The sequence below is a fragment of the Curcuma longa genome, chromosome 7 (assembly GCF_044706935.1).
Source record: "Curcuma longa cultivar G26 ecotype Majalengka, Jawa Barat chromosome 7, ITB_CL_G26_1.1, whole genome shotgun sequence".
Lineage (NCBI taxonomy): Eukaryota > Viridiplantae > Streptophyta > Magnoliopsida > Zingiberales > Zingiberaceae > Curcuma > Curcuma longa.
In genome coordinates this window covers 2,709,871-2,720,895 of record NC_133867.1, presented here as the reverse complement: position 1 = coordinate 2,720,895, position 11,025 = coordinate 2,709,871, and the positions used below count along the sequence as shown (strand labels likewise).

Here is an 11,025-nt window from a genome sequence, read left to right as displayed (position 1 = left end):
TTCGGGAGACTCATAATCGCCTTTTCTACAACCTTTTCTTCAGGTAATTCCCCACCAAGAGACCGAATCTCATTCACTATCTCGATTGTACGATCATAGTAATCTTGAACAGTCTCCTTGCAACTCATTCGATTTGCTTCAAAATCTGAGATACGATTTCGAATCTGAATTTTTCGAATCTGATCACCACCTTCATGAATGGCCTTCAAACGATCAAATATCTTCTTTGGTGTGTTGCAGTTTGCAATTTTGGTAAACATACTCTCAGTTAGAGCATCATGCAAAAGGGAAACAGCTTTGTGTTTGTTGATGGTGTGATTTTTGTAGCGAAGTTTATCCTCCGTTGCATCTTCTCCGGGCATCGGCAGGTCTTCTTCTTCTACTGTATACCACAAATCCTGAGCACGCATGTAAGACTCGATCTTGATAATCCATGAGAAATAATTCTTCCCATCCAAAACAGGTGGGCCTTTGTTGAAAGACATTTTGAAAAATTGTTGAAAATATTTGAAGAAAACTGATTAAATAAGAAAAGGCACAGGTATTAGGAATCGATGAGCTCTGATACGATATCAAGTTTTGTCAAGGTATCTAGATAACTCATGGGAAAAGCAAAGAACAAGAAAGCAAACGAACTGATGAGGAAGACAAGCTTCAAACAAAACAATGTTCTCTCTTCCAAAACAGAGTAACTGGTAGCCTATTTAACCACCTTACAAAATGACCTTTCGAGTTCCCTAAGTCTCGAGATAGACAAACTAATTTAAAACAAACATAAAAAGACTCTTCAACATTAATGCAAGTGGACTAAACGTTAATCATGCAGCCAGCAAGGTGGATATTCCAACAATGAGGTCCCATTTTCTTAAGTGCAGATTCATTCTCCAGTATGGAAAATGGCTCGACCAGTTTGCAAAGAGGGGGGACTTGTTTATATAGGTGATGTTCAAAGACATCCTGCTGACCACAACTCCTCGAAGAAAATTAGTGACATGCTCTACAATGAGCTAGCTCCTGATCCAACAAAAGAGTATATCACCATCCCAAAGCTCTCTTAAATCTTTTTTGAGCAACTTTGTGAAAGAAAGAAGTGTTCTCCATCACCCCCGCTTAATCCAATTCAGTTTCGACCTTTGCAATCAGTACATGGCTTTAGAATGAAAAAGCCAAATGGCACAGACAAAGTTTGATTGCATTTTCATTGGACTCAGCTAGGTATTGAGTTGATTATATTGCCCACCCCAACTGATCCTCTACGAGTGTTAGGGCAGCTCTGAAAGAACTTGTAAATCTTAAGTCCCATAAGTTTTATAAAGCGAATAAGAACTTGGATAATTGAAACTAAAAGAACAAGGATCTAGTTTCAACGAAACATGACATAATATAGTAAAATATAAATATAATGACAAAGAATCTGATTGGAGAGCCATTGTCTTTGTCCTACAGTATCAACTGCTCGATCCCTGTGAAAGAAGATGAAGCGAAAGCAAAAGGGTGGTCTTCTAAGGGAATTAGGATGACGGCGCCATAAAACCTTTGTCAATAGAAAACAAAGTAAGATGTCAATTAAAATCCTAAACCCTCAGGGATCAAACCCTATATATAGAAATTCGATTTGTTATTAGCTTATAAATAATAACGGATCGAACTAACAAATTCTACATATTTAATTCATATCCGAAAATCCAAAATCTGATAAACCTTAGTTAGATCATTTAAATGGGTTTAGTTCGTATCCACATATACAAATTATAATTAAGTCCACTTTAAGAGATTAAATCTAACAATCTTCCACTTGGACTACATGTGATGTGTATATAATATATGACTATAACTTTAATTGATATCAAACTCTATGGGTATAAAAATACCCCTGTAAAGAATCCGGTCCATTAAATTCATTGGTATAGGATTAAAGAGGTTATAGCTACTATATATGTCTGTAATAAACCAACAACAATCACAATACCAATGTCTTTAATGATATAGATCAAGATGTGAATATGTAGTATAAAAATTATATGAAATGTGAACAGTATATGTCAATTTCAATTAGTCCTGAATGACCCAAAAGGGTCTGATCATATTTACAAATACTTTATGCTAAACTACAATAGCAAATCATGATCCAAATCTTATGATTCCAAAAGAAATCTATGTCATATTTAAAAATACCAAATGCTAAACTGCAGTAGTAAATTATGATACTTTATTTCAGAGTGTTAAACAAACATATAAATCCCCATTAATATTTTAAACTTTAAGTACGTACAATAATCAAAATAAAATATTTGTCTTTATTAATAAATATAGAGTAATAAAATATATATAGATTCCCACTAGATGAATTCTTCTTCCATAAGGAGAACTCCCTATTCATAACATGCACATAAAATACCTTGGGCGCCAAGCCCTTGGTGAGTGGATTGCCAACATGGAATATGATGAGCAGAGTCTCCTTCCATCCACCTTGGGCATATTTGGAACCCTAATCCCACTTCCCTGCAAACTTTTACCATCAAGTCAATCATCGCCATCATTCTCCAGATCTATTCAATCATCCGAGCAGAGTCTCCTTCCATCCACAGTACCTCCACTGTGCGAACTGATACGAGCTCAGACAAAGCCCTAGCTTGATCCAAGAGCTTAATTATGTTCTTAATTTTCTTCCATACGATTTGTTGAATGTTTTCATAGACAATTTGAGGAGTTATTGCAAGTTTGTTTGAATTTCTTTTGAGATTGAATGTTGAGTAGTTCGGTTAGAGGTTTGTTGCTTATATGATCCTACTTAGGGTTGATTGTTGTTACTCATTATTTTCTTCGAATATGGTAGTTTAGGTTAATTTAGGTTTCTTGTTTTTACTTGCATGAATCAAGTTGTTTTATAGTTTAGCCTTCTTGATTTTTCTTTTTGGTGCAAGTAGAATAGATTTTATTAAATAATTTGTGCTCTTGTTAATTTCCTTGCTGCTGTAGATTAAGTTAGATTAGGTTTACTTTAATTGTCATTAGCTTAGGGATTTATCCCAAAATTGAAAATAATAAATAAACTCGATCCTAGGAGTTATCATCCGGCTATTACATTTGTTGGCAGATGATCTGAGTCATCCCTATGCTATATTAGTGTAGAGAGGTTGGTATTTCATTTATTTGATCCTATATCATGACAAATACAGGTTTATCAAATTGGCACCGTTGTCAGGGAATGTTAGCGGTGTTTAATAATTTTAGGATTGTTTGTCTTTTCTATTTTTCTATAAAAAATTTGAAAAACAAATTGTGTCATGTGCTTAACGTTTATATATCCATGTGTTTGATCTTATATATTCCCACATCTTTTGATTTCGTTTATGAGTAAATATTATCAGCATTATCGAGGTTTTAACGAGACTTATGGTTCTGGTTGGAGAGAACAACCAAACTACATGTATGGGGGGACATGCAACAATGGATTCCTGAGCAACCTCAGTATTATCAGCCTGACCAGTAGTACTACCCACCCATGGAGTAGCAAAATAGGTATGAGTCATTTTCAAATACCTATAATTCTAATTGGGTGGACCATTCACATTTCAAATATGAGGATACATAAGGTCAATTTATTGAGCCATAGCATATCAAAGCCCACAGGTATTTTAGGATGATTATATTTCTACCTGGTCACATCCAATCCAGCATATCGAATTAGCTCTCTAAAAGACATTCTAGGGTTAGAATGTAGATACTCCTGCTCACAGTCAAATGGAGACATCAATATAGGAACTTGATGGATCAATGCAGGAACTAAAGAAGATAAGGCAATCAACAACAGAAAACTAAAGCAAAACTATAGAATTGCCAGATCAACTTGGATCAAATAATGTTATCCATCAACCAAATGCTAGTACAACGTCCAATCAACTTTCTTCAGGAGGCATTCTGACTGGTATCAAGTGTTGTAGGAGATGGATTGTAGAGCTTATGACAGCCTTGACCCTGCTTGCATTGCTCTATAAGACTCTAATTTTTTTTTATTGTGATGATATAGTTATTGTTGATCCTAACTCTTATATTAGTATTATTGCAGATATTGTTGATGATACATGTGTTGCTGATGATGATTGGTAGCCAACTCAGTCTGTTTGTGCAATTATTGATCATAAAAGTGTAGGGACTTATGCTGAGGAGGTCCCAAGAATCATTTTCTTTGGTTGTACAATCACCTGAACTAGAGCCAAAACTCTTAACTGAACCTGATGATGTATTTGATGATAAGGAAAGTGTAGGGACTTGTGCTGTGGAAGAAAAACTCCAAGAATTACTTTCTTTGATTGCACCACCACTTGAACCAGAGCTTGAGTTCTTACCTAACTAGGAGGTTACATTCACTTTTCTAGAACCTTCAGGTACCTTTCACCATCACAAGGTTAGTGTCTTTTATGATTTGTTAGAAAATTTCATAGAGGTACTTGTAATTGATTTTATTGGTTGTGGTTCATTTTTAGATTCATGCTTTGTAGAGATTGATATTATTCTATCTTTTTCTTACCCCACATGCATGCGGGAGGTGTTTTCTCATTCCTTCTATAGGTTTCCGGAGTCGTTGCTTCAACTGAACCATCTCCAACCTCTAGGATGACTTTTCAAAGAGCAAATGGTGGGAGGAGAGGTTTATACTTCAATGCATAGCATTCCACTTTCACAGTGGATTTTGCATCTAACCGTCTCCAACCACCTGTAGGGACTAACGAGGAGACAACAATAAAGGAAGTATTACATCATGACACTGATCACATGAGGATAACTCTTTCCTTCACCCGGACCATCCCATTAATGGCGTGACTTCTATTTTTGAATCGCCTTCAACTATCAGGAATAAATGGGAGTTCATTTTTTTCTTTTATTTTTCTTCATAATTTTCTTTATCTTTACACTTTTTATTTTGCTTTGAATAATTGCTTCTTGCCTTCATACTTTACTTTGATATTTATCTTTCATACTTTGCATTTTAACATTTGGTTTTGAATAAAATTCTCCAAGTATGTTGTTTAGTAATATTCTTGAGAATCCTAATAGATTTTTAAGTTAGACCATCATATTTTAGGTCGTTGGACATTATCGAATGCTTTACTTGCATGTATTGGTTAGTGTGGTGATGGACTCTAATTTGATTAATTGAGTTTGATTGCCAAAAATTATCTAGTGAAGACTACTACATACCTACTCCTAATTGACTTTTTGTGTGATATGCACTGATGACAATTGAACTCTAGAACTTTGCTCTTTTTGAAATTACGATAGCATATGTGTGCATGAACATGATGAAGGATAATTCTTTTCCCTGTTCTTTGAATTCTTTTCCTTTTAATTTCTAGTTGAATAACTCATCCACAAGTTTTCCTTTTGTCAACTTTACTTTGCCCTACTTCCATTGAGAGTTTTGGTTGAATTTCTTGATGAGTTAGAATTGACAAAATTTTAAGTGTGGGGGAATTTAATGTGCTTGGGGTTCATGGAGGTTCCCTATTACAAGTTGATTGGAAATTCTGAAGTGCGAAATCAATTCAAGGGTTGTAGAAAGTTAAATGATGTTGCAATCCAAGAGAAATTTCAGTTGCTAACAACTGTACATCAGTAATAGTTTGGGAAGAAGTGGTAAAATTCAAGAATTCAAGCTGTGTAGGGAACAAATTTGGTATGTAGAAGTTGAATTGGTACAAGTGCGAATGGATCAACACCACATAGGGATTGACATCAGTGATCATGATCCGATCCTCTTAAGTTAAATGAAGACTTTTTTTCAAAGCTCAAAGTCAATTTCAGGAAACTAAATTCTGTCAAGAAGTAAAAAAAGATGGAAGTATTGTGAATTGCATTTCAGCTTCTCACAATTGCTGAAATTCTATTGTAGCTTACAGTTCTCTTGATTTTCTGATCATTAGACAACCTCAAGAGGAGTCCCCACCCTTTCATTATCAAGTGGGTTACAACCTCTCCAACCTCGACAAGATTCAAAACTTGGAATGTTTCTGATCCGAAATTCTGAACCATAATCAACAGAAAACAGAAAAAAAAAATGAAAACTACTGGATTGCTGGAGCAGGATTTAACCTCTATGCCAAGTATTGATGAGGTTCTAGTTAGCCTTGTTTTGAATTTTAGTGCCAAAACACTTCAGTATTGAATGAATCATCTCCCTAAGCTTAATTCTTCATGGTTAAATAAAGGACTCTCTTGAATTGAAATTCCCGAAACTTAGATCTGTAGTATTCCAATTTCTGAACTTGAATCTGTGGTATCTCAGAAACTAGGATTACAACAGCTAGCTCTAAGCAGGAAATTCCTCTAGCAGCTGGATTTCAATGTAGTCTCTAAGTATCTCAAGAAGGGGAAGGAAGAGAAGAAAAAAAAGATAGAAAAGAACCGAGGGGCTGTGAAAAAAAAACTACAGGGGCTGAGTAGAAGATGGAGAGGGGCACAATAAGAGAATTATTTGAACTCAAATTCAGCCTTGCTAAGGAGATTTGGGGAATTCATTAAGTTTGAAATCTCATTTTGATTGCCTTAATGGTGAATCTGAGGCTATGACTGACTCAAAAAGGTAGCTGCTGGAATTGAAATCAGCCAAATTCTTAAGGTTGTGCCAATCTGAATTCACTCTCCTATCAATTCAGTGTTAAATGATACCTTTCCCTAAGCTAAACCCTTCTTAAGGTGAGTTGAGATTTCCTTGGGTCTTCAATTCTGAAACTCTGGAATGGGAATTAGATTTCTGGAATTTTTAACTGGGAGCTGCTGTTGAATGCAAAGGCAGATTTTGATGAACAGAATTTTCAGCTTAAGAAGTGTTGTTGTTGATGAGGAAGTTTGAATTGTTAGTTTGAGAGCTTAACAGCTGTAATGAGCTAAAATGTTCCTTCCAATGAAGGATACTTGATAGACAGCAGAACCATCCTAAATTCCATATGGAAAATGCAGAAAACTGCAATATAAGAAGAAAAAAAAAACAAAAGGGAACCAGTCTTTGTGCCAACCCTTATTGAATGTTTCTTACCAGCAATAAATTCAAATTAAGCTCCTACTAGCCTAGCGTCAAATGCTATGCTTTGATAAGCTGAACTCTCCATATTCTAAGCTGAAATTACCTTGAACTCAGAATTCCGAAACTGAATTCTGGAACCCCAAAAAATTCAGAAATTAGCTCCATTTCTAGAGTTCTTTAATATGAGTTCTGAATTTGATTGTTGAATTCATTAATTGCATAGAGGAATTCAATCTTAGAAGATCCCTAAATGGATGGTAGCATCACTATAATTTTGAAGAATGGATCAGTGACATATAGTGCAAGGAAACAGGAACTTGGAAGCTGTTGTGAGGAAAAGAAATCTGACTATAGATCAGACAAAGCCCTGGTTGAATTGATTCATAAATTGTTTAATCACTTCCTGCTATTAAAGTTCTTGAAACTCCCTTGAACTTGATTCTATAATACTTTTGAAATGCAGCAGTTTTTTTTTCAATAGATCAAAATCTATTTCTATGAATTTGGCAGCCCTAATTCCTTCAGCTAGATTCTGAATTAGTTTTTCGAACGTGGGTAGGAGCTGTTGGATAGTTGAACTAATCTCATGGTCTTTCCATTATCATGCAAGAGCAAAACGAGAGGAGAGTAGTTCAAAGTCGGGAGATTTGGAATGGTAACAAACTATGGAATTTATGGAATTCTGTAGAATTTGCAGAAAGAAACTAAATTGATGTGTTGGTTCGATATGTTATGCGCCAAACTTTAGATGCAAATTCCTAATCAGTAAGAAATCAAGGTAGAGCACTTAAGTTCTCAGAGTTATTTGGTGTTTATTTCTCTTCAAGCCTACCACGGATCAAAGCATGAAATTATTATGGATTCTTTCTTTATTGTTATTTATTCAAAGCTAAACATGGTACTCAAAGTGGTGATGATTCTTTTGTTACTGAGGGATTTAAGAATTGGAGAAAGAAAGATAAGTTTGATGAACATGTTGGAAATCAGAGTAGCATTCACAATAGGTGTATAATGGCAGCATATGACTTAATGAATAAAAAATAACATATTGAAACTTATTTGGTCAATCAATCTAGTCAGATAACTATCAATTATCATGTTCGTTTGACAGCATCAATTGATTGCATAAGATTTCTTGTGCATCAAAGATTACCATTTTGTGGTCATGATGAATCCACAAACTCACTCAATCATAGTAATTTTCTTGAACTGTTAAGATTTCTTGCTGACCATAATAAGGATATCAATACAGTTGCACTGGAAAATGCTCCCTCAAACCTCAAACTGACATAACCTAAAATTCAATAAGATATTAATTATCAGATCCATTGCCTATTTAACCACTAATTCTATTCTTGGAGATCTTGATGATGAATTATTTACTATATTGGTTGATAAGGCTCGTGATGTATCTGTTAAAGAGCAAATGACAGTTACGTTACAGTTTGTAGATGAAAGGAGAAATATCATCGAATGCTTTCTAGGCATTGTACATGTAAGTGACATTGCTATCTTATCACTTAAAATTGTTAATGATTCTTTATTGTGCCAATATGGTTTATCTATATCTAATTTGCGAGGGCAAGGATACAATAGAGCTAGCAATATGAGAGGAGAATTCAATGACTTAACAAGCTTAATTATGATGGAGAATAAGTCTGTTTATTATGTTCATTGTTTTGCTCATCAACTGCAACTTACACTTGTATCTGTTGCTGCAAATCACATGAGGATTTCTATTTTTTTTTGATGTGGTTGCACATATGAACAATATTGTTGAAGTGTCAAGAGGCATACTTCGAAACAATTTGAAAAAGTTATTGAACGAATTTGCAATGATGATATATCTACTAGGCGAGGTATGAATCAAGAGAAGACATTGAAAGGAGCTAGGAATACACCTTGAGGTTCACATTATAATACATTATTGAGTTTGATATGCTTGTATCATTTAGTTATTGATGCCCTTTTAATTGTTGAAGATGAGAGAAAAGATCATAAGCAAAGGGTGCAAGCAAATAATATGTTGGAATTGATGGAAAAAATATGAATTCATATTTCAGATGCACTTATTAAAGAATTTCTTGGGAGTCATGAATAATTTATCGTAAGTTTTGCAAGAAAAGATCAAGACATTGTAAATGTTATAATTCTTGTAAGATCAAGCAAACAACAACTGCAAACCAGGAGAGATGATGGTTGGGATTTGTTACTAAATGAAGTTTCTTTATTTTGTGTTAAATATGAGATAGTCACCCGCACATGGAAGACTTGTTAGCCTTTCATGGGAGATCACAATGAAGTATTGAAGGAAGGACAAATCTGCACTATTATTGCACTAAAATATTTTATGAATTGATAGATTTGCAATCTCAAGAGTGGAACAGTCACTTTAATGAGGTGAACACATAGTTGTCGTTATGTATAACTTATTTTGATCCATAAGATTCATTCTCTACTTATGATAAGAGAAAATTACTTTAGTTTGCTCAATTTTATCCATCTGATTTCTCCTCCATAGAGTTAATGCAACTTGAATACTAATTTGATAACTTTATTTTTGACATGCGAAGTAGTAGTCAATTCTCTGAGATTGCGGGGATTAGTGAGCTTGCTAAAAGGATGGTTCAATTAAAAAAACATCGACTATATCCTTTGGTATATTTACTTTTGAAGTTAGCATTATTATTACCCGTTGCAACTGCAATGGTGGAAAGAGTATTTTCAACAATGAAAATAATCAAAACCTCACTTCATAATTGGTTGAGAGACAATATGATAAATAATTATTTGATATCATATATTGAGCGAAATATGTTTGACACAGTTGATAATGAAGCTATTCTTCAATATTTTCAAAATATGATATTTCAAAAATATTTGAAGTTAATATATACTTTTATTATATATTTTATATTATGTTAATTTTTTTTAATTTATTGAATTCACCTTCTTGATTGAAAATCTTGGGGATGCCACTGGGTATCCATACTCATGCATATAAGGTTTGATTTTTATGTAGGGCATCCTACACTTATCGTGCTCGAACTATTAAGACAGTTAGGATGTCGTATCAGGAGCTACTTGCACTTTCAAATTTATCTAGTGGACGAACCAAAGAAAGGTAGTTACTAAAACAATTAATATGTTCCTGCAGATATATGTTAATAATTAAAATAATAACGTCTATATCATAATATGTTTGTCATTCCATTGTAGTCTAGTTGGTTAGGATACTCGGCTCTCACCCGAGAGACCCGGGTTCAAGTCCCGGCAATGGAAAAAATATTAAAAGGTTTTTTGTTATTTATTACAACTTTCAGAAAATTACAAAGCTCATTTAATTTAAACAAATTACTCTCTCTGGCTTAATATTTTTTTTTGCAAACCATCCAAAAATAAGATGTTCTTGTTTGAGATCGCCTACAGATGAGTCATCGGACATCTGACTTTTGCGTTGACGAGATTGCATAGAGTCCACGAGCCGTTGGAAGAAGACCATGATCCTACAGGACTTAAAAAAAAGGCAGATAATTAGAATGGAAGCCAGGGGTGCCCTGACTCAACCAATCCGACGTCCAAATCAGCCCTTCGTAGATCGAAGATGGAGAAGAAGAATAAGAAAAGTAGAAAATGAGAGTAAAAAGTGTGTGCATATGCGCGTGCATCCCTGAGCTCGCGGGAAGCGAAATTCTTTTATAGAGTTATCGGAGGAGATGTCACATCGAAGGTAAAGAAAATTACAACTTTCAGAAAATTACAAAGCTCATTTAATTTAAACAAATTACTCTCTCTGGCTTAATTCTTTTTGCAAACCATCCAAAAATAAGATGTTCTTGTTTGAGATCGCCTACAGATGAGTCATCGGACATCTGACTTTTGCGTTAACGAGATTGCATGGAGTCCATGAGCCGTTGGAAGAAGACCATGATCCTACAGGACTTTAAAAAAAAGACAGAGAATTAGAATGGAAGCCAGGGGTGCCCTGACTCAACCAATCC

At 34.5% G+C, this 11,025-nt stretch overlaps 1 non-coding gene across 1 annotated transcript; it reads left to right on the top strand.

The window, feature by feature from the left end:
* Positions 1-10,233: 10,233 nt before the first annotated feature.
* On the top strand, positions 10,234-10,306 carry TRNAE-CUC (transfer RNA glutamic acid (anticodon CUC)). The gene has a single exon. It is a non-coding gene; the product is annotated as a tRNA-Glu (tRNA).
* The last annotated feature ends 719 nt before the right edge of the window (positions 10,307-11,025 follow it).